At 51.9% G+C, this 22,109-nt stretch overlaps 5 long non-coding RNA genes across 6 annotated transcripts; all 5 read left to right on the forward strand.

Moving 5' to 3' along the window:
- Nucleotides 1–218: 218 nt before the first annotated feature.
- LOC139827464 (uncharacterized) lies at nucleotides 219–4,441 on the forward strand. Its single transcript, XR_011738008.1, has 4 exons — nucleotides 219–450; nucleotides 1,672–1,779; nucleotides 2,036–2,175; nucleotides 4,366–4,441. It is a non-coding gene; the product is annotated as an uncharacterized lncRNA (long non-coding RNA).
- A 929-nt stretch (nucleotides 4,442–5,370) lies between these two features.
- Nucleotides 5,371–6,944, forward strand: LOC139827465 (uncharacterized). Its single transcript, XR_011738009.1, has 3 exons — nucleotides 5,371–5,496; nucleotides 5,872–5,973; nucleotides 6,459–6,944. It is a non-coding gene; the product is annotated as an uncharacterized lncRNA (long non-coding RNA).
- A 1,848-nt stretch (nucleotides 6,945–8,792) lies between these two features.
- Nucleotides 8,793–13,013, forward strand: LOC139827466 (uncharacterized). Its single transcript, XR_011738010.1, has 4 exons — nucleotides 8,793–9,026; nucleotides 10,243–10,350; nucleotides 10,607–10,746; nucleotides 12,938–13,013. It is a non-coding gene; the product is annotated as an uncharacterized lncRNA (long non-coding RNA).
- A 929-nt stretch (nucleotides 13,014–13,942) lies between these two features.
- On the forward strand, nucleotides 13,943–15,500 carry LOC136097492 (uncharacterized). The gene is made up of 3 exons (XR_010650818.2): nucleotides 13,943–14,068; nucleotides 14,444–14,545; nucleotides 15,031–15,500. It is a non-coding gene; the product is annotated as an uncharacterized lncRNA (long non-coding RNA).
- A 1,863-nt stretch (nucleotides 15,501–17,363) lies between these two features.
- Nucleotides 17,364–21,161, forward strand: LOC139827467 (uncharacterized). 2 transcript variants are annotated; one of them, XR_011738012.1, is made up of 5 exons: nucleotides 17,364–17,598; nucleotides 18,815–18,922; nucleotides 19,179–19,318; nucleotides 20,329–20,475; nucleotides 21,003–21,161. It is a non-coding gene; the product is annotated as an uncharacterized lncRNA (long non-coding RNA). The 2 variants fall into 2 exon arrangements; XR_011738011.1 differs by lacking the exon at nucleotides 21,003–21,161 and having other exon boundaries at nucleotides 20,329–20,612.
- Nucleotides 21,162–22,109: the final 948 nt, after the last annotated feature.

Below are 22,109 nucleotides of genomic sequence, written 5' to 3' on the forward strand. Positions count from 1 at the left end.
CGTGTACGTATTTTTTTAATAAGTGCAAATAGATAGCTCCGTCTAAACCTATGTAATTGTAAATATGTCAAAATCTGTAGATCTGGAAAGATCCTGAAGCAATGCGGGGCTGTGGGCCCGACGTCCGCTTCCTGCGGCAGGCGAGAGAGCGAGCCCCTCTCTCCGGGTGGCGAAGGCTCCCTCTGCGCGGCGTGCGGCGGGCCGGGGGCCAACGTGCGCGGCAGGGTCCGTGCGCGTATCCTGGAGCGGGACGGCTGCCTGGCGAGCGAGCCAGCGAGGCTCCATGTCCCCGAAGCCTCGTCTCGTAGGAGCCCTGACACCCCACCGTGTTCTCCTAGGCTGAGGACGGCCGAGCGCCCCGAGTTACCGGAGAGGAAGGGAGGAGAGAAGGAGACGGGAGCGTCTGAGCTGTTAGAAGCCTCCTGGCAGCCACCGAAAGCGAGAGCCGCTGTGAGTCCCTGGCCCTCGGGGCCTCGTCCCCGGCTTGTGTGTCCTGGTGCCTCCCTGCCCCTCCGTCTCCTTTTTCCCCACGCTTTCTCTGGCCCGTTCTTTTCCCTGCCATTAGTTTCCTCTCTGTGTCTGTATGTGCTGCTCTGTCTCTTTCCTTCCTCCCTCCCCTCCCTTCGCCGTCTCTCTCTCTCTGTGCCTTTGTCGTGCTCGGCGTTGCCGGCTTTCTTCATTCCGTACGGCACTGTTCCCGTCCTCGTTCGCGTTCTGAGCCTTTGTGCTGCCCCCCGCCCCGTTTTTTTTCTCTCTTTTTATTTTCTTTTTTCCTGTCCTCCGTCTCTCCGCGGGGCTCCTCATTCCTCTCTTTCTTCCTCCAAGCCCCTGTGTTCCCCGCGGTCTCTCGCTCTGCCATCGTTTTTGCCTGTTGCCCTCTCTCTTGCTTCCCGTTGATAGGAGGAACAAAAATCTTGTAGAAAGCCCTTGGCATAAGGCAGCAAGACCAGGCCTAACGGAACAGAAACCTAACAGAGAAACACTAGCTCTGTAGGGACTGGAGGTGGGGCAAAGCGGGATGTCCTTGGCTCGCAGGCTGGGAAAATGGGACGTTCCACTAAATGGAGAAGGAGCTACTTGAGTAGCAGCACAAAATGACAGCGGGCGTGCTCAAGACATGAGGTCGAGGAGCCGACACCGGGGCAGGGGGCACCGGGCTGCAGGGGCACCGGGGACCCCTGGAGACCCTTGATGGACACTGGCATACCAGAGATGGACTGCCAGCGAAGGGTGGGGTTATGGAAAGAACTTCTGTTTAATGCACTAACTAAGCGGTAGAAGCAAATGAATATGCAATAGGTGTATGTAAAGAATACCAAGAAGCGTGAATCACACGTACGCTCAAATACAGGGGCCATCCTCTGAGCGTGCGGTGCGCTGTATTGAAATTGCCCGCCGTTCAACACTTTCAGAACAGCGTTAGAGAGTCTTTTTTGCCGACTTTTTGGTATCTCTCCGCGTCCCGTGGTTCCTCGCCGTGTCCCCGTGTCCCGCTCCCTGCCCGTGGTCGCGTTCCTCTCTGTCCCGTTGACCGTGCCGGGTTTTTTTCCTCCGTCTCCGCGCCGCTGCCGCCGCGCCGATTTGTTTCTTTCTGTGCCCTGTTCCTGGTGCTCTTCCGGCCTCTTTTCCTCTGTCCCCCCCGCTGCTTTGATCTCTGCCTTGTTTTTTCAGAGCCCTGTCCCTTTTTTCTCTTCTCGCTTTTGAAGAGAAGCTGCCAAGTTAACGTATACTGCGATGAAGTTATAGAAGGTGTACCCGTCATTAACCAGTTGACATGAGGTAAATGCTTTCTGACCGCCTGCACGATGAGGGGATATTTTTCACCTTTTAGATCCTTCTGCACGACAAGAGGGAGATGGAAGGTTAAGTAACACGTTGTTTAGAAGCTGAGAGCTTAGTTTATATTTGACTAATAATTAACAGATGTATTGTCAGCGAGAAACTAAACGATTATAACTAACATCGTCAAATGAAATAAAGAACGTGGCTTAGCAGTGCTGCTGACTCTGCCGTCCCGTTTCTTTCCCCGTTTCAGGCGGTGAGCCAGCCGGAGGACCCGCTCTGTCCGGCCGCAGGGCCCGTGGAGCCGAGGACTCTCTTGGCGCACCCCGGGGATGTCTCTGGAGAGACTCCTCGTCTCGGTCGGATCGCCGCGGGGACGGACGAGGACCTCTGGTGAGAAGTCTTTCTTCTCTGAAATTTGGGACCGGTCACGTGCTCGCGAACTGTCCGTAAGTCGTGGTACGGAATTTCGGCAGGATAGCGTGGACGGGGTTGCGAGCACCTTAGAGGTATACAGTAGTTGCTGTGGAGTTGTTTGTGCGGCCAGCTTTTGGTGTTGGTTGTTCCCGTGCTCCGTTGTGGTGCAAAGCTGGCTCTGTATGTAGCCGTGAAGTGTACCGTAGTTCGGTTTAATTCTTGGATGTGCCTTGGTTCTGACTATGCACTTGAACACCGAAAACTACAGCAGGAGCTGCTGTGGCTTTAACTTGCAAGGAGTGTGAGCGTTGTGGAGCCATCTGTGTTGCGGAGTGTCCTAATTGCGGTGCTGAGTGTTAGAGAGATTTGAGCTGGGTACCGGAATTGTTTTGTTTTGGAGACGGTGGGATAAACTTGGAGTACAACTTGTGAGGGCGGTGTGTCGTGGGTAGGTTTGAGTATTATCTGTGGAGTACTGCTGTAGGTGTTGATAGTTATTTGCTCGTATTTGTTACAAGATGAGCCGTGTCGTTCCGTGTGACGCATAATGGGAGGACGGCGTAGTAGCGGTATTCTGAAAAAGAGCCCGTTAGGGTGTATTTTAGCTCACAGGAAAGAGATTGAGGAACCACCTGGTGATAATGTGAATAGAGCAACCTTGATGAAATCTTGTGAGCAGAGGCCATTGTATAAATTGGACAAGGAAGGAAAGCCTGTGCGCAAAGCGCGGTGCTGCACCCGGGCGCCCCAATGCCGTGCCGCAGCGCGCCTCAGTGCTGCCGCCTTGTGGCGAAACTCGGGTACTGCAGCGCACGGCCGGGGGCAGAGGCGCTGTTCGCCCCGCAGGGCTCGCGGCCAGGTATCTGTGTGTCAGTGTCCGTCCCCATTTGTGTAAAAACGACATCCCTCCCTCGGTGGCTCCTTAGAACGTTTAAAGATGTAAATATTGCTACCACTAACATTGTCGATCCGGCTTCTTTCCTCAGTGTAAAGCAAAGGAGCGCGGTTTGTTGTTTCCTTTTAAAGGCGGCTGTTGGAAGCCGCGCGGGCAAAGGGCGTGGGGGTCCCGGCAGGGTGGCGAGAAGGCGAGTGAGGATGCAGAGCGGGCCAATCAGATCGCTCGGGAGGGCTGGAGGGGCGGAGCGCTGATAGGCGGGGAGAATGGCAATTGATGTGCGCAGGCAGCCAATCAGATTGCCAGAGGGGCGGGCGTTGAGGCCTCAGTACTGCGCATGCCCAAATTGCGCAGTCCTCAGTCAGGTCTGACCCTGTGGCGGGCACCTGGGCGCGGAGCGCGGGAAGGAGCATCCAATAGGAGGACGGCGCGCTGGGGTGAAAAGCAGCCAATCAGAGCGCACCGACTCAATCCTGTTTGAACAGCTGCCTCCCTGGGAAGCGCGTCCGTGGTGTCTCGGGGCGGGCACCGGGAGTTAACGGGGAAACGGGGGTCGAGGCGAGGGAGGGGAGGCTGCGGAGCGCTCATTTTGGCCTCTCCTTCCCCTTGCCCTGCCTCTCCGTCCCTTCTGCCTCTCTCTCCCTCTCTCTGTGTCACCTTGTCTTGCTCCCTGTCCCTATCTTTCTCTGACAAGCTGACCTGCTCCTTGCCCTCCTTTTGTATGGAATCACAGGCTCATTCTGCTTGGAGAAGACATGTGCAATTTTCTAATGACTTGACGGTTTAGAGAAACGGCCTGGAAGAGATCATTCCTTTGTCTTTTTTTGGTGTGTGTTTTTTGTGGGTTTTTTTTTTTTTTCCCACGTGGGGGGAAAAAAAAAAAAAAAAAAAAGAAGAGGCAAATTCAGTGCCTCTGCGGAGAAGCTGGCGACCAGTTTTAGTTAAGAACGCACACCCCGTTGGCGAACGGGTCCCGCGGCAGTTCCACGTGTTGCAGGTAAAAGAAGGAAGTTTGATCTGCCATAGAGGAACAGCCGCCTCTTTCCCTCCTTAGGGTCGAGCGTTGCCCTTGTCTTTGTTCACATGAATTTATGGGCACGCTGGAAATAGCCTTTAAGATTTATATGTAGAGTTTAATCTAAGTGGTAAGTGGCATGGGCATAGTTAATTTTTGAACACCTTGCTGCCAGCTGAAATGTAAGGGATGAAATGTGATGGGAAGTAATAAGTAAATTTGGGTTTGACTTCTAGGGTGTTTTTTTCCCCATTAGTGTAAATCAATGGCACCGTTGTCCTGTGGCTCAATCTCCGTTCTGTTCCGTGGAGTCTTCAATTTAGGATGTTCAGGTAAGAAAGTTTGTCCTTCCAAAGAATGACCAGCCATTGGTAGGACAGAGAGAGGCTTTTAAGTGCATGATCAGAATTTAAGCCAAATTCCACTTGACGTTGCTGCTGTTGGTTTTGGCTTTCACTGGTTTCCCCACAGCTCCCTAGTGTTTGGGAGCTCGGAGTGGGCATTTTTTTCCCCCAGGGAGAGGCTATGCTTAAGAATGAATTTGTTTCCTTAGAGGAGTGAGAGTCCGTTTGTGTAACACAAAGAGAAACCCCAGCCTAGTCGAGTTCTGAGTGTGTGCCTGTGAGATGGCTGCTTTACTTTGATGAGTTCACACCTGTGCAGTTGTAATGCCAAAGAGCAGTGCAAGATAGGAGGGTTTTTTCCGCTGTGGGGGGGGATGCAGAAAACCAGAGCTAAGGTGCGGTTGCAGGCTTGGTGGTGTGGCGAGTGGGGCGCCGCTTCGGTGGGAGCTCGGGGTGAGGCCCAGCGGGTTCTGTGTCCTGTACGCGTGGCTTTCGTGCCGCGGCTCTCTGTGTGCGTTTTTGTTTTGTTGTGTTTGTTTTTTGTTTATTTTTCTGCGGGATTCCCGCGAAACGCGGCACAACCGCTCGGCCCGGGCTGCCGCGGCGGTCTCAGTGCTGCCGTCCTGTGCGCAAAGCGCGGTGCTGCACCCGGCCGCCCCAATGCCGTGCCGCAGCGCGCCTCAGTGCTGCCGCCCTGTGGCGAAACTCGGGTACTGCAGCGCACGGCCGGGGGCAGAGGCGCTGTTCGCCCCGCAGGGCTCGCGGCCAGGTATCTGTGTGTCAGTGTCCGTCCCCATTTGTGTAAAAACGACATCCCTGCCTCGATGGCTCCTTAGAACGTTTAAAGATGTAAATATTTCTACCACTAACATTGTCGATCCGGCTTCTTTCCTCAGTGGATCCGTTTTGCAGTCGGTGGCCCACGATTGCTTGGAAACAGCAGAAGCTGTTCGCTCCGGCGGAGCGGGTTGAAAGGACCAGCCGCTGGAGGATGCTGAAGACTCCTGGGTCGCTGATGGAAGCAGCTTTGCATAAAGCAAGGGGTACGTGAACCTGGGCATGCATTGACGACTGCCCAGCAGGTAATGGAAGCTAAACCTTTACCTCCAACGCCCGACAAAAATAACGCCAAGAAATGCCACTGAAAAAAACACAGTCAGGGAGGGTTTTTTTTAAATTTCCTTTAGTTCCCCCCCCCCCCTCCCCCGCCCTGCTGCGTTTAGTGCAGTGAATGACCCATTGGGAGATGACTGTGGATCTGGCTGTTGAAGGGTGTCTGAAGGAGAAGGAGATGTGTGTAGAGCAGGATTGGTTGTGGGGGTGAGTGTAACTGGTTTGGCTGTGGGGTTGTAAATTCTTTTTGGAGGCTTCCTAGTTTCTGGTGTCATCTGTGGGGTGAAGCGTCTTTCTGTGTGCAGGTTTGAAAGGTGCGACGTACGGAGCTCCATCATTTGCCACCAGAACTCCAAATCACAGAGACAACGTTGCTGTGCAGCTGCTAAGGACAGTGTGTGTCTCAGGTAGAGTAACGTCCTTTGTGCTCTGTGTGTGTGTTCCTCCCTTGAAACGAAGGTGCGCTGCCCGGAGTTTCACGTTCCGTGTGGTACCTGCTGGGCTGAGTCTCCTCCCTACGCTCGCCCGTCTTAGCCACGTCTCTGCTCCAGCCCAGTTCGGGAGCAGAGTGGGTCATCACTGACTGCAGGGCGGTTGCACCTTCTTCAAGCTGCTAACACAGGAGGATGAATTTGGCTTTGTGCTCACATCACACATTCAGATACTGGGCAAGTTGTGTATCTCCTTCGAAAAAGAAACACTGTCAAGGGGCTGACAGAGCGTGAGTTTCACAACACAACAAACCAACTCTGCTAGGCTTACATCGTTTTGGTAGTGCATAGCATGTTTCACTTAATCCCGTCATTGCAGGTCTCTTCTAGAGCCTCCATTGTCAAATCTTGCTGGTTATTCACCCAATTTCCTTTCCTAACTGTCTTCCCTTTTCCCTTAGCGTTTTGAGAAGCTTGATCCTGGGGTGTCTGGGGGTTGCCAGCTGACAAAATGACATTGCTGTGGCCTTGCTGAGAACAGGTGTCCCTGTGAGCCACCTCCCGGGAGCAGAGCTGAAGTTGAAAGGCGGCCTGAAAGCCCCGGTGAGAGTTTTCGTTAAAGAAACCGGAGATGATGGGGTTGACGCTGCTATTGAAAAAGGCCAGCCGGTGAGCAAAGGGATAGATATAAATGTGAAAGAAGTGCAACTGGACATCTGAAAGGTTGACATAGTCAGAAAGCATCATCAGAGTCCACAAGGGAAGCCAGGAGAGGGTGAAAAGCAAAACCACAATAATGAGCATTTTGATTACTCTTTGTTTCTTCTTTGACGTGCTGTGCCATCGCTCCTGGCTGTGCTTTCCCACCGTGGGCATCGCAGTGTTGAAGAGAGCAATGCTTATCCTGGCGTACATGATAACAGTGAGCGACAGGGGAGCCAGATAGATGTTCGCAAAGAGAACTGTTGTGTAGATCTTCCTCATTCCTGGGTCAGGCCAGTCCTCTCGGCACCAGTATACGGGGCGGGTTTCGTTGCCGTAGCCGAGGATCACCTTGAAATGTTTCTCTTCTTGTACGTGCAGCATGACGGCAGAAGGACACGTGATTGCGATGGCCAGAATCCAAGTGACGGCTATGATGATGACTGCAGTTGAAACGGTCAGCTTCTGCTCGAACGGATGAACGATGCAGCGAAACCTGCAGCAAAGATATCCGGCGACGTACGTAGAGAAGCTGTTTAAGGAACGCTCACTCAAACAGGCAAGCATACGTTCGCTTCTTCAATTGCATGCTTTTTAAACAGATTAAACATGATACTCCAGTTGTTGGAAGCTGCGCTGTTGCTGGAAAAGTTACCATCGTGCGTTGCAAAGGGCCTCAGAAGGGAAACACTGATCAGGAAACTGGAAATAAGTTAGCAGATGCCAGTGTGAAACCAGCCAGCGAAAGGACAGAGACCGATACAAAAGCCGCATCTCTGATCCCAGGTGGCTGTCTCCTCCAGCCAACATCAGGAAACCGCAACAAAGAGGATAAGAAATTAATAGGAGATTTATAGCCGAATTAGAATTAGGGTCCAAAGAAGCTGTCACTGGTGACGGGAGAGCAGTGGTACCTCGCAGCGCAAGGAGCTGATGCGCTCTGTTACGATTAGGTGAAAAGGTAAGAGTGAATTTATAAACTGTTTGCGAAGGAGTGACCCAGCAATGTGAAATGTGTCTAGAAAACCATCATCTTAATACTGTATACAGGGTATAAATAAGAACAATTGGACGAGGGAAATGTCCCAGGACAACACTGGCAAATAGGGTTCTCCAAGCTGCCTAGAAAAGAGGGGTATGGCTATTGGGTGGCACTCACAGCAGCTCCCTTCTCAGGTTGGCCAGGAGCATTCCCGTGCCGGGGGGCGGCTGCCGGCCTGTGGGCCGGGGGCTGCGGCTGTTTGGGGCGCTGCCCCCGCTTTGTTTTCCTAGGGGAGCCCCCCCCTGCTTTTTGGGGGCTGTGGTACGTGCACGTGTAAATGACACAATGAGAGTAAATGACACAATGAGCTGCCTGTCGGGGCCGTTTCCCTCGTGTCGCGTGACGGTGTCACTTGTGGCGCCCCAGCGTGAGCAGGGGCCGGCGATGCGGGTGGGGGATGCGGGGGTCAAAAGGGAGTCCCCCTGAAAAGAGGGGGTCACAGTCCAAACGTGCCTGAAAATTCCCGGGGGAGGAGAACACGTGTTCGACCTGTAAACACGAGTGTGGGAATTGCAAACAGAGAAATCTGTCCTTTTATTTGTATATTGCAGGATGGCATTCACGTGTATATCAAATGCTTTTATATCAACGCCCTTTTCTACTCTATTATATAAAGGATTTTTAGAATGTAAAAAATTCCTGTTGATGGTTTTAAAAATACCAATATCTTGTCTATATGTAAATTAAAAAATGAAGGACTCGAAAATGAGAAAAAATTATATAGAAAGCAATTTAAAATAGAGAAAAGTGTGAGTAGGTAGAGCTACCTGTAATGACTGTGCGTTACATAATCTAAACGGATATTAAATATCATCTCTATGTATTCACTCATACCCGTGTACGTATTTTTTTAATAAGTGCAAATAGATAGCTCCGTCTAAACCTATGTAATTGTAAATATGTCAAAATCTGTAGATCTGGAAAGATCCTGAAGCAATGCGGGGCTGTGGGCCCGACGTCCGCTTCCTGCGGCAGGCGAGAGAGCGAGCCCCTCTCTCCGGGTGGCGAAGGCTCCCTCTGCGCGGCGTGCGGCGGGCCGGGGGCCAACGTGCGCGGCAGGGTCCGTGCGCGTATCCTGGAGCGGGACGGCTGCCTGGCGAGCGAGCCAGCGAGGCTCCATGTCCCCGAAGCCTCGTCTCGTAGGAGCCCTGACACCCCACCGTGTTCTCCTAGGCTGAGGACGGCCGAGCGCCCCGAGTTACCGGAGAGGAAGGGAGGAGAGAAGGAGACGGGAGCGTCTGAGCTGTTAGAAGCCTCCTGGCAGCCACCGAAAGCGAGAGCCGCTGTGAGTCCCTGGCCCTCGGGGCCTCGTCCCCGGCTTGTGTGTCCTGGTGCCTCCCTGCCCCTCCGTCTCCTTTTTCCCCACGCTTTCTCTGGCCCGTTCTTTTCCCTGCCATTAGTTTCCTCTCTGTGTCTGTATGTGCTGCTCTGTCTCTTTCCTTCCTCCCTCCCTTCGCCGTCTCTCTCTCTCTGTGCCTTTGTCGTGCTCGGCGTTGCCGGCTTTCTTCATTCCGTACGGCACTGTTCCCGTCCTCGTTCGCGTTCTGAGCCTTTGTGCTGCCCCCCGCCCCGTTTTTTTTCTCTCTTTTTATTTTCTTTTTTCCTGTCCTCCGTCTCTCCGCGGGGCTCCTCATTCCTCTCTTTCTTCCTCCAAGCCCCTGTGTTCCCCGCGGTCTCTCGCTCTGCCATCGTTTTTGCCTGTTGCCCTCTCTCTTGCTTCCCGTTGATAGGAGGAACAAAAATCTTGTAGAAAGCCCTTGGCATAAGGCAGCAAGACCAGGCCTAACGGAACAGAAACCTAACAGAGAAACACTAGCTCTGTAGGGACTGGAGGTGGGGCAAAGCGGGATGTCCTTGGCTCGCAGGCTGGGAAAATGGGACGTTCCACTAAATGGAGAAGGAGCTACTTGAGTAGCAGCACAAAATGACAGCGGGCGTGCTCAAGACATGAGGTCGAGGAGCTGACACCGGGGCAGGGGGCACCGGGCTGCAGGGGCACCGGGGACCGCTGGAGACCCTTGATGGACACTGGCATACCAGAGATGGACTGCCAGCGAAGGGTGGGGTTATGGAAAGAACTTCTGTTTAATGCACTAACTAAGCGGTAGAAGCAAATGAATATGCAATAGGTGTATGTAAAGAATACCAAGAAGCGTGAATCACACGTACGCTCAAATACAGGGGCCATCCTCTGAGCGTGCGGTGCGCTGTATTGAAATTGCCCGCCGTTCAACACTTTCAGAACAGCGTTAGAGAGTCTTTTTTGCCGACTTTTTGGTATCTCTCCGCGTCCCGTGGTTCCTCGCCGTGTCCCCGTGTCCCGCTCCCTGCCCGTGGTCGCGTTCCTCTCTGTCCCGTTGACCGTGCCGGGTTTTTTTCCTCCGTCTCCGCGCCGCTGCCGCCGCGCCGATTTGTTTCTTTCTGTGCCCTGTTCCTGGTGCTCTTCCGGCCTCTTTTCCTCTGTCCCCCCCGCTGCTTTGATCTCTGCCTTGTTTTTTCAGAGCCCTGTCCCTTTTTTCTCTTCTCGCTTTTGAAGAGAAGCTGCCAAGTTAACGTATACTGCGATGAAGTTATAGAAGGTGTACCCGTCATTAACCAGTTGACATGAGGTAAATGCTTTCTGACCGCCTGCACGATGAGGGGATATTTTTCACCTTTTAGATCCTTCTGCACGACAAGAGGGAGATGGAAGGTTAAGTAACACGTTGTTTAGAAGCTGAGAGCTTAGTTTATATTTGACTAATAATTAACAGATGTATTGTCAGCGAGAAACTAAACGATTATAACTAACATCGTCAAATGAAATAAAGAACGTGGCTTAGCAGTGCTGCTGACTCTGCCGTCCCGTTTCTTTCCCCGTTTCAGGCGGTGAGCCAGCCGGAGGACCCGCTCTGTCCGGCCGCAGGGCCCGTGGAGCCGAGGACTCTCTTGGCGCACCCCGGGGATGTCTCTGGAGAGACTCCTCGTCTCGGTCGGATCGCCGCGGGGACGGACGAGGACCTCTGGTGAGAAGTCTTTCTTCTCTGAAATTTGGGACCGGTCACGTGCTCGCGAACTGTCCGTAAGTCGTGGTACGGAATTTCGGCAGGATAGCGTGGACGGGGTTGCGAGCACCTTAGAGGTATACAGTAGTTGCTGTGGAGTTGTTTGTGCGGCCAGCTTTTGGTGTTGGTTGTTCCCGTGCTCCGTTGTGGTGCAAAGCTGGCTCTGTATGTAGCCGTGAAGTGTACCGTAGTTCGGTTTAATTCTTGGATGTGCCTTGGTTCTGACTATGCACTTGAACACCGAAAACTACAGCAGGAGCTGCTGTGGCTTTAACTTGCAAGGAGTGTGAGCGTTGTGGAGCCATCTGTGTTGCGGAGTGTCCTAATTGCGGTGCTGAGTGTTAGAGAGATTTGAGCTGGGTACCGGAATTGTTTTGTTTTGGAGACGGTGGGATAAACTTGGAGTACAACTTGTGAGGGCGGTGTGTCGTGGGTAGGTTTGAGTATTATCTGTGGAGTACTGCTGTAGGTGTTGATAGTTATTTGCTCGTATTTGTTACAAGATGAGCCGTGTCGTTCCGTGTGACGCATAATGGGAGGACGGCGTAGTAGCGGTATTCTGAAAAAGAGCCCGTTAGGGTGTATTTTAGCTCACAGGAAAGAGATTGAGGAACCACCTGGTGATAATGTGAATAGAGCAACCTTGATGAAATCTTGTGAGCAGAGGCCATTGTATAAATTGGACAAGGAAGGAAAGCCTGTGCGCAAAGCGCGGTGCTGCACCCGGGCGCCCCAATGCCGTGCCGCAGCGCGCCTCAGTGCTGCCGCCTTGTGGCGAAACTCGGGTACTGCAGCGCACGGCCGGGGGCAGAGGCGCTGTTCGCCCCGCAGGGCTCGCGGCCAGGTATCTGTGTGTCAGTGTCCGTCCCCATTTGTGTAAAAACGACATCCCTCCCTCGGTGGCTCCTTAGAACGTTTAAAGATGTAAATATTGCTACCACTAACATTGTCGATCCGGCTTCTTTCCTCAGTGTAAAGCAAAGGAGCGCGGTTTGTTGTTTCCTTTTAAAGGCGGCTGTTGGAAGCCGCGCGGGCAAAGGGCGTGGGGGTCCCGGCAGGGTGGCGAGAAGGCGAGTGAGGATGCAGAGCGGGCCAATCAGATCGCTCGGGAGGGCTGGAGGGGCGGAGCGCTGATAGGCGGGGAGAATGGCAATTGATGTGCGCAGGCAGCCAATCAGATTGCCAGAGGGGCGGGCGTTGAGGCCTCAGTACTGCGCATGCCCAAATTGCGCAGTCCTCAGTCAGGTCTGACCCTGTGGCGGGCACCTGGGCGCGGAGCGCGGGAAGGAGCATCCAATAGGAGGACGGCGCGCTGGGGTGAAAAGCAGCCAATCAGAGCGCACCGACTCAATCCTGTTTGAACAGCTGCCTCCCTGGGAAGCGCGTCCGTGGTGTCTCGGGGCGGGCACCGGGAGTTAACGGGGAAACGGGGGTCGAGGCGAGGGAGGGGAGGCTGCGGAGCGCTCATTTTGGCCTCTCCTTCCCCTTGCCCTGCCTCTCCGTCCCTTCTGCCTCTCTCTCCCTCTCTCTGTGTCACCTTGTCTTGCTCCCTGTCCCTATCTTTCTCTGACAAGCTGACCTGCTCCTTGCCCTCCTTTTGTATGGAATCACAGGCTCATTCTGCTTGGAGAAGACATGTGCAATTTTCTAATGACTTGACGGTTTAGAGAAACGGCCTGGAAGAGATCATTCCTTTGTCTTTTTTTGGTGTGTGTTTTTTGTGGGTTTTTTTTTTTTTTTCCCACGTGGGGGGAAAAAAAAAAAAAAAAAAAAGAAGAGGCAAATTCAGTGCCTCTGCGGAGAAGCTGGCGACCAGTTTTAGTTAAGAACGCACACCCCGTTGGCGAACGGGTCCCGCGGCAGTTCCACGTGTTGCAGGTAAAAGAAGGAAGTTTGATCTGCCATAGAGGAACAGCCGCCTCTTTCCCTCCTTAGGGTCGAGCGTTGCCCTTGTCTTTGTTCACATGAATTTATGGGCACGCTGGAAATAGCCTTTAAGATTTATATGTAGAGTTTAATCTAAGTGGTAAGTGGCATGGGCATAGTTAATTTTTGAACACCTTGCTGCCAGCTGAAATGTAAGGGATGAAATGTGATGGGAAGTAATAAGTAAATTTGGGTTTGACTTCTAGGGTGTTTTTTTCCCCATTAGTGTAAATCAATGGCACCGTTGTCCTGTGGCTCAATCTCCGTTCTGTTCCGTGGAGTCTTCAATTTAGGATGTTCGGGTAAGAAAGTTTGTCCTTCCAAAGAATGACCAGCCATTGGTAGGACAGAGAGAGGCTTTTAAGTGCATGATCAGAATTTAAGCCAAATTCCACTTGACGTTGCTGCTGTTGGTTTTGGCTTTCACTGGTTTCCCCACAGCTCCCTAGTGTTTGGGAGCTCGGAGTGGGCATTTTTTTCCCCCAGGGAGAGGCTATGCTTAAGAATGAATTTGTTTCCTTAGAGGAGTGAGAGTCCGTTTGTGTAACACAAAGAGAAACCCCAGCCTAGTCGAGTTCTGAGTGTGTGCCTGTGAGATGGCTGCTTTACTTTGATGAGTTCACACCTGTGCATTTGTAATGCCAAAGAGCAGTGCAAGATAGGAGGGTTTTTTCCGCTGTGGGGGGGGATGCAGAAAACCAGAGCTAAGGTGCGGTTGCAGGCTTGGTGGTGTGGCGAGTGGGGCGCCGCTTCGGTGGGAGCTCGGGGTGAGGCCCAGCGGGTTCTGTGTCCTGTACGCGTGGCTTTCGTGCCGCGGCTCTCTGTGTGCGTTTTTGTTTTGTTGTGTTTGTTTTTTGTTTATTTTTCTGCGGGATTCCCGCGAAACGCGGCACAACCGCTCGGCCCGGGCTGCCGCGGCGGTCTCAGTGCTGCCGTCCTGTGCGCAAAGCGCGGTGCTGCACCCGGCCGCCCCAATGCCGTGCCGCAGCGCGCCTCAGTGCTGCCGCCCTGTGGCGAAACTCGGGTACTGCAGCGCACGGCCGGGGGCAGAGGCGCTGTTCGCCCCGCAGGGCTCGCGGCCAGGTATCTGTGTGTCAGTGTCCGTCCCCATTTGTGTAAAAACGACATCCCTGCCTCGATGGCTCCTTAGAACGTTTAAAGATGTAAATATTTCTACCACTAACATTGTCGATCCGGCTTCTTTCCTCAGTGGATCCGTTTTGCAGTCGGTGGCCCACGATTGCTTGGAAACAGCAGAAGCTGTTCGCTCCGGCGGAGCGGGTTGAAAGGACCAGCCGCTGGAGGATGCTGAAGACTCCTGGGTCGCTGATGGAAGCAGCTTTGCATAAAGCAAGGGGTACGTGAACCTGGGCATGCATTGACGACTGCCCAGCAGGTAATGGAAGCTAAACCTTTACCTCCAACGCCCGACAAAAATAACGCCAAGAAATGCCACTGAAAAAAACACAGTCAGGGAGGGTTTTTTTTAAATTTCCTTTAGTTCCCCCCCCCCCCTCCCCCGCCCTGCTGCGTTTAGTGCAGTGAATGACCCATTGGGAGATGACTGTGGATCTGGCTGTTGAAGGGTGTCTGAAGGAGAAGGAGATGTGTGTAGAGCAGGATTGGTTGTGGGGGTGAGTGTAACTGGTTTGGCTGTGGGGTTGTAAATTCTTTTTGGAGGCTTCCTAGTTTCTGGTGTCATCTGTGGGGTGAAGCGTCTTTCTGTGTGCAGGTTTGAAAGGTGCGACGTACGGAGCTCCATCATTTGCCACCAGAACTCCAAATCACAGAGACAACGTTGCTGTGCAGCTGCTAAGGACAGTGTGTGTCTCAGGTAGAGTAACGTCCTTTGTGCTCTGTGTGTGTGTTCCTCCCTTGAAACGAAGGTGCGCTGCCCGGAGTTTCACGTTCCGTGTGGTACCTGCTGGGCTGAGTCTCCTCCCTACGCTCGCCCGTCTTAGCCACGTCTCTGCTCCAGCCCAGTTCGGGAGCAGAGTGGGTCATCACTGACTGCAGGGCGGTTGCACCTTCTTCAAGCTGCTAACACAGGAGGATGAATTTGGCTTTGTGCTCACATCACACATTCAGATACTGGGCAAGTTGTGTATCTCCTTCGAAAAAGAAACACTGTCAAGGGGCTGACAGAGCGTGAGTTTCACAACACAACAAACCAACTCTGCTAGGCTTACATCGTTTTGGTAGTGCATAGCATGTTTCACTTAATCCCGTCATTGCAGGTCTCTTCTAGAGCCTCCATTGTCAAATCTTGCTGGTTATTCACCCAATTTCCTTTCCTAACTGTCTTCCCTTTTCCCTTAGCGTTTTGAGAAGCTTGATCCTGGGGTGTCTGGGGGTTGCCAGCTGACAAAATGACATTGCTGTGGCCTTGCTGAGAACAGGTGTCCCTGTGAGCCACCTCCCGGGAGCAGAGCTGAAGTTGAAAGGCGGCCTGAAAGCCCCGGTGAGAGTTTTCGTTAAAGAAACCGGAGATGATGGGGTTGACGCTGCTATTGAAAAAGGCCAGCCGGTGAGCAAAGGGATAGATATAAATGTGAAAGAAGTGCAACTGGACATCTGAAAGGTTGACATAGTCAGAAAGCATCATCAGAGTCCACAAGGGAAGCCAGGAGAGGGTGAAAAGCAAAACCACAATAATGAGCATTTTGATTACTCTTTGTTTCTTCTTTGACGTGCTGTGCCATCGCTCCTGGCTGTGCTTTCCCACCGTGGGCATCGCAGTGTTGAAGAGAGCAATGCTTATCCTGGCGTACATGATAACAGTGAGCGACAGGGGAGCCAGATAGATGTTCGCAAAGAGAACTGTTGTGTAGATCTTCCTCATTCCTGGGTCAGGCCAGTCCTCTCGGCACCAGTATACGGGGCGGGTTTCGTTGCCGTAGCCGAGGATCACCTTGAAATGTTTCTCTTCTTGTACGTGCAGCATGACGGCAGAAGGACACGTGATTGCGATGGCCAGAATCCAAGTGACGGCTATGATGATGACTGCAGTTGAAACGGTCAGCTTCTGCTCGAACGGATGAACGATGCAGCGAAACCTGCAGCAAAGATATCCGGCGACGTACGTAGAGAAGCTGTTTAAGGAACGCTCACTCAAACAGGCAAGCATACGTTCGCTTCTTCAATTGCATGCTTTTTAAACAGATTAAACATGATACTCCAGTTGTTGGAAGCTGCGCTGTTGCTGGAAAAGTTACCATCGTGCGTTGCAAAGGGCCTCAGAAGGGAAACACTGATCAGGAAACTGGAAATAAGTTAGCAGATGCCAGTGTGAAACCAGCCAGCGAAAGGACAGAGACCGATACAAAAGCCGCATCTCTGATCCCAGGTGGCTGTCTCCTCCAGCCAACATCAGGAAACCGCAACAAAGAGGATAAGAAATTAATAGGAGATTTATAGCCGAATTAGAATTAGGGTCCAAAGAAGCTGTCACTGGTGACGGGAGAGCAGTGGTACCTCGCAGCGCAAGGAGCTGATGCGCTCTGTTACGATTAGGTGAAAAGGTAAGAGTGAATTTATAAACTGTTTGCGAAGGAGTGACCCAGCAATGTGAAATGTGTCTAGAAAACCATCATCTTAATACTGTATACAGGGTATAAATAAGAACAATTGGACGAGGGAAATGTCCCAGGACAACACTGGCAAATAGGGTTCTCCAAGCTGCCTAGAAAAGAGGGGTATGGCTATTGGGTGGCACTCACAGCAGCTCCCTTCTCAGGTTGGCCAGGAGCATTCCCGTGCCGGGGGGCGGCTGCCGGCCTGTGGGCCGGGGGCTGCGGCTGTTTGGGGCGCTGCCCCCGCTTTGTTTTCCTAGGGGAGCCCCCCCCTGCTTTTTGGGGGCTGTGGTACGTGCACGTGTAAATGACACAATGAGAGTAAATGACACAATGAGCTGCCTGTCGGGGCCGTTTCCCTCGTGTCGCGTGACGGTGTCACTTGTGGCGCCCCAGCGTGAGCAGGGGCCGGCGATGCGGGTGGGGGATGCGGGGGTCAAAAGGGAGTCCCCCTGAAAAGAGGGGGTCACAGTCCAAACGTGCCTGAAAATTCCCGGGGGAGGAGAACACGTGTTCGACCTGTAAACACGAGTGTGGGAATTGCAAACAGAGAAATCTGTCCTTTTATTTGTATATTGCAGGATGGCATTCACGTGTATATCAAATGCTTTTATATCAACGCCCTTTTCTACTCTATTATATAAAGGATTTTTAGAATGTAAAAAATTCCTGTTGATGGTTTTAAAAATACCAATATCTTGTCTATATGTAAATTAAAAAATGAAGGACTCGAAAATGAGAAAAAATTATATAGAAAGCAATTTAAAATAGAGAAAAGTGTGAGTAGGTAGAGCTACCTGTAATGACTGTGCGTTACATAATCTAAACGGATATTAAATATCATCTCTATGTATTCACTCATACCCGTGTACGTATTTTTTTAATAAGTGCAAATAGATAGCTCCGTCTAAACCTATGTAATTGTAAATATGTCAAAATCTGTAGATCTGGAAAGATCCTGAAGCAATGCGGGGCTGTGGGCCCGACGTCCGCTTCCTGCGGCAGGCGAGAGAGCGAGCCCCTCTCTCCGGGTGGCGAAGGCTCCCTCTGCGCGGCGTGCGGCGGGCCGGGGGCCAACGTGCGCGGCAGGGTCCGTGCGCGTATCCTGGAGCGGGACGGCTGCCTGGCGAGCGAGCCAGCGAGGCTCCATGTCCCCGAAGCCTCGTCTCGTAGGAGCCCTGACACCCCACCGTGTTCTCCTAGGCTGAGGACGGCCGAGCGCCCCGAGTTACCGGAGAGGAAGGGAGGAGAGAAGGAGACGGGAGCGTCTGAGCTGTTAGAAGCCTCCTGGCAGCCACCGAAAGCGAGAGCCGCTGTGAGTCCCTGGCCCTCGGGGCCTCGTCCCCGGCTTGTGTGTCCTGGTGCCTCCCTGCCCCTCCGTCTCCTTTTTCCCCACGCTTTCTCTGGCCCGTTCTTTTCCCTGCCATTAGTTTCCTCTCTGTGTCTGTATGTGCTGCTCTGTCTCTTTCCTTCCTCCCTCCCTTCGCCGTCTCTCTCTCTCTGTGCCTTTGTCGTGCTCGGCGTTGCCGGCTTTCTTCATTCCGTACGGCACTGTTCCCGTCCTCGTTCGCGTTCTGAGCCTTTGTGCTGCCCCCCGCCCCGTTTTTTTTCTCTCTTTTTATTTTCTTTTTTCCTGTCCTCCGTCTCTCCGCGGGGCTCCTCATTCCTCTCTTTCTTCCTCCAAGCCCCTGTGTTCCCCGCGGTCTCTCGCTCTGCCATCGTTTTTGCCTGTTGCCCTCTCTCTTGCTTCCCGTTGATAGGAGGAACAAAAATCTTGTAGAAAGCCCTTGGCATAAGGCAGCAAGACCAGGCCTAACGGAACAGAAACCTAACAGAGAAACACTAGCTCTGTAGGGACTGGAGGTGGGGCAAAGCGGGATGTCCTTGGCTCGCAGGCTGGGAAAATGGGACGTTCCACTAAATGGAGAAGGAGCTACTTGAGTAGCAGCACAAAATGACAGCGGGCGTGCTCAAGACATGAGGTCGAGGAGCCGACACCGGGGCAGGGGGCACCGGGCTCCAGGGGCACCGGGGACCGCTGGAGACCCTTGATGGACACTGGCATACCAGAGATGGACTGCCAGCGAAGGGTGGGGTTATGGAAAGAACTTCTGTTTAATGCACTAACTAAGCGGTAGAAGCAAATGAATATGCAATAGGTGTATGTAAAGAATACCAAGAAGCGTGAATCACACGTACGCTCAAATACAGGGGCCATCCTCTGAGCGTGCGGTGCGCTGTATTGAAATTGCCCGCCGTTCAACACTTTCAGAACAGCGTTAGAGAGTCTTTTTTGCCGACTTTTTGGTATCTCTCCGCGTCCCGTGGTTCCTCGCCGTGTCCCCGTGTCCCGCTCCCTGCCCGTGGTCGCGTTCCTCTCTGTCCCGTTGACCGTGCCGGGTTTTTTTCCTCCGTCTCCGCGCCGCTGCCGCCGCGCCGATTTGTTTCTTTCTGTGCCCTGTTCCTGGTGCTCTTCCGGCCTCTTTTCCTCTGTCCCCCCCGCTGCTTTGATCTCTGCCTTGTTTTTTCAGAGCCCTGTCCCTTTTTTCTCTTCTCGCTTTTGAAGAGAAGCTGCCAAGTTAACGTATACTGCGATGAAGTTATAGAAGGTGTACCCGTCATTAACCAGTTGACATGAGGTAAATGCTTTCTGACCGCCTGCACGATGAGGGGATATTTTTCACCTTTTAGATCCTTCTGCACGACAAGAGGGAGATGGAAGGTTAAGTAACACGTTGTTTAGAAGCTGAGAGCTTAGTTTATATTTGACTAATAATTAACAGATGTATTGTCAGCGAGAAACTAAACGATTATAACTAACATCGTCAAATGAAATAAAGAACGTGGCTTAGCAGTGCTGCTGACTCTGCCGTCCCGTTTCTTTCCCCGTTTCAGGCGGTGAGCCAGCCGGAGGACCCGCTCTGTCCGGCCGCAGGGCCCGTGGAGCCGAGGACTCTCTTGGCGCACCCCGGGGATGTCTCTGGAGAGACTCCTCGTCTCGGTCGGATCGCCGCGGGGACGGACGAGGACCTCTGGTGAGAAGTCTTTCTTCTCTGAAATTCGGGACCGGTCACGTGCTCGCGAACTGTCCGTAAGTCGTGGTACGGAATTTCGGCAGGATAGCGTGGACGGGGTTGCGAGCACCTTAGAGGTATACAGTAGTTGCTGTGGAGTTGTTTGTGCGGCCAGCTTTTGGTGTTGGTTGTTCCCGTGCTCCGTTGTGGTGCAAAGCTGGCTCTGTATGTAGCCGTGAAGTGTACCGTAGTTCGGTTTAATTCTTGGATGTGCCTTGGTTCTGACTATGCACTTGAACACCGAAAACTACAGCAGGAGCTGCTGTGGCTTTAACTTGCAAGGAGTGTGAGCGTTGTGGAGCCATCTGTGTTGCGGAGTGTCCTAATTGCGGTGCTGAGTGTTAGAGAGATTTGAGCTGGGTACCGGAATTGTTTTGTTTTGGAGACGGTGGGATAAACTTGGAGTACAACTTGTGAGGGCGGTGTGTCGTGGGTAGGTTTGAGTATTATCTGTGGAGTACTGCTGTAGGTGTTGATAGTTATTTGCTCGTATTTGTTACAAGATGAGCCGTGTCGTTCCGTGTGACGCATAATGGGAGGACGGCGTAGTAGCGGTATTCTGAAAAAGAGCCCGTTAGGGTGTATTTTAGCTCACAGGAAAGAGATTGAGGAACCACCTGGTGATAATGTGAATAGAGCAACCTTGATGAAATCTTGTGAGCAGAGGCCATTGTATAAATTGGACAAGGAAGGAAAGCCTGTGCGCAAAGCGCGGTGCTGCACCCGGGCGCCCCAATGCCGTGCCGCAGCGCGCCTCAGTGCTGCCGCCCTGTGGCGAAACTCGGGTACTGCAGCGCACGGCCGGGGGCAGAGGCGCTGTTCGCCCCGCAGGGCTCGCGGCCAGGTATCTGTGTGTCAGTGACCGTCCCCATTTGTGTAAAAACGACATCCCTCCCTCGGTGGCTCCTTAGAACGTTTAAAGATGTAAATATTGCTACCACTAACATTGTCGATCCGGCTTCTTTCCTCAGTGGATCCGTTTTGCAGTCGGTGGCCCACGATTGCTTGGAAACAGCAGAAGCTGTTCGCTCCGGCGGAGCGGATTGAAAGGACCAGCCGCTGGAGGATGCTGAAGACTCCTGGGTCGCTGATGGAAGCAGCTTTGCATAAAGCAAGGGGTACGTGAACCTGGGCATGCAGTGACGACTGCCCAGCAGGTAATGGAAGCTAAACCTTTACCTCCAACGCCCGACAAAAATAACGCCAAAAAATGCCACTGAAAAAAACACAGTCAGGGAGGGTTTTTTTTTTATTTCCTTTAGTTCCCCCCCCCCTCTCCCCCGCCCTGCTGCGTTTAGTGCAGTGAATGACCCATTGGGAGATGACTGTGGATCTGGCTGTTGAAGGGTGTCTGAAGGAGAAGGAGATGTGTGTAGAGCAGGATTGGTTGTGGGGGTGAGTGTAACTGGTTTGGATGTGGGGTTGTAAATTCTTTTTGGAGGCTTCCTAGTTTCTGGTGTCACCTGTGGGGTGAAGCGTCTTTCTGTGTGCAGGTTTGAAAGGTGCAACGTACAGAGCTCCATCATTTGCCACCAGAACTCCAAATCACAGAGACAATGTTGCTGTGCAGCTGCTAAGGACAGTGTGTGTCTCAGGTAGAGTAACGTCCTTTGTGCTCTTTGTGTGTTTCTCCCTTGAAATGAAGGTGCGCTGCCCGGTGTTCCACGTTCCCTGCGGTCCCTGCTGGGCTGAGTCTCCTCCCCACGCTCGCGGTCCGTTCCCTCGCGCTGCCGCAGCCTCGGCAGCACCGTGGGGCTCGTCGGACGCGTTGTTGGCGGAGCCAGCACCGACAAACTCTGGACACATCGAGGCGCCACGGTGGGTTTTCCTGGAAATTCCAAGGTCCTTGTGTTTTATTATTTTAACTACTTACTTACTGTAAGACATTTAGAATTAAAACCTAAGTAAGAGTAACCAGAAGAGTCTTTGGGAGTAAATAATGCCTATAATCTACTCTAGCTGTTACTCAAAATTCTGCAGACAGTAATGATCCCAAATTTATATAGTAAAATTTAAAAGAGTGAATATAAATACTGGAGCACTAATTGGAAGTAATACCTGTAGAGAAAAAATCTCTAGTTTATATCTATAATAAAAAATAATGTGTGCTAGTTAATTCGCCTGGTCGTAATGTAATGATAAAAATGTTGAAGTGTAAATGAAATTATTTAGGCGTGATCAATAACTAAATTTAATTTCAGCTATTACTTGGTGAACTAGGCAGCAATTATTCCCAATCTGTATCATAGTTTAAAAAACACATTGTTTGGAATTCCTTTTAAATGATAAAGGCAGAAAACTAAATTGGAGTCATTAGTAGCTACATTTGAACAACCGTTATGAAATAAACTGCAGGCACGAATGACTGCATAGGAAACCAAGTAAGGAAGCTTTAGATTTTAAACAGCATTGGAAAGTAATCGGGAGTGTTGAGTATTTAAATTACAACAGAGCCATGAGATTGGAGGCAACAATGCTCAGAACCAAACAGAGTCAAAACGTTACCTTTTTTTTTTTCTAAAGAGAGGTAAAAAGGAACCACTAGATAGTGGCTGTTTATAAATGGAGGTATTAAAAAGTTCCCAGGCAGTAATGATTCCCAACAGAACGTGAGAAGATATTTAGATGTAAAATAAAATTAGAAAACAGTGTTATGAGTGTCTAAATTTAACTGCAGCTTTTTTGGGGTTGTGTGAAAACATGATCGGTATTAATTACCTTTGAGTTAAAATAAAAAGACAGCAACCTCCAT

The sequence above is a fragment of the Patagioenas fasciata genome, chromosome 2 (genome assembly GCF_037038585.1).
Source record: "Patagioenas fasciata isolate bPatFas1 chromosome 2, bPatFas1.hap1, whole genome shotgun sequence".
Classification (NCBI taxonomy): domain Eukaryota; kingdom Metazoa; phylum Chordata; class Aves; order Columbiformes; family Columbidae; genus Patagioenas; species Patagioenas fasciata.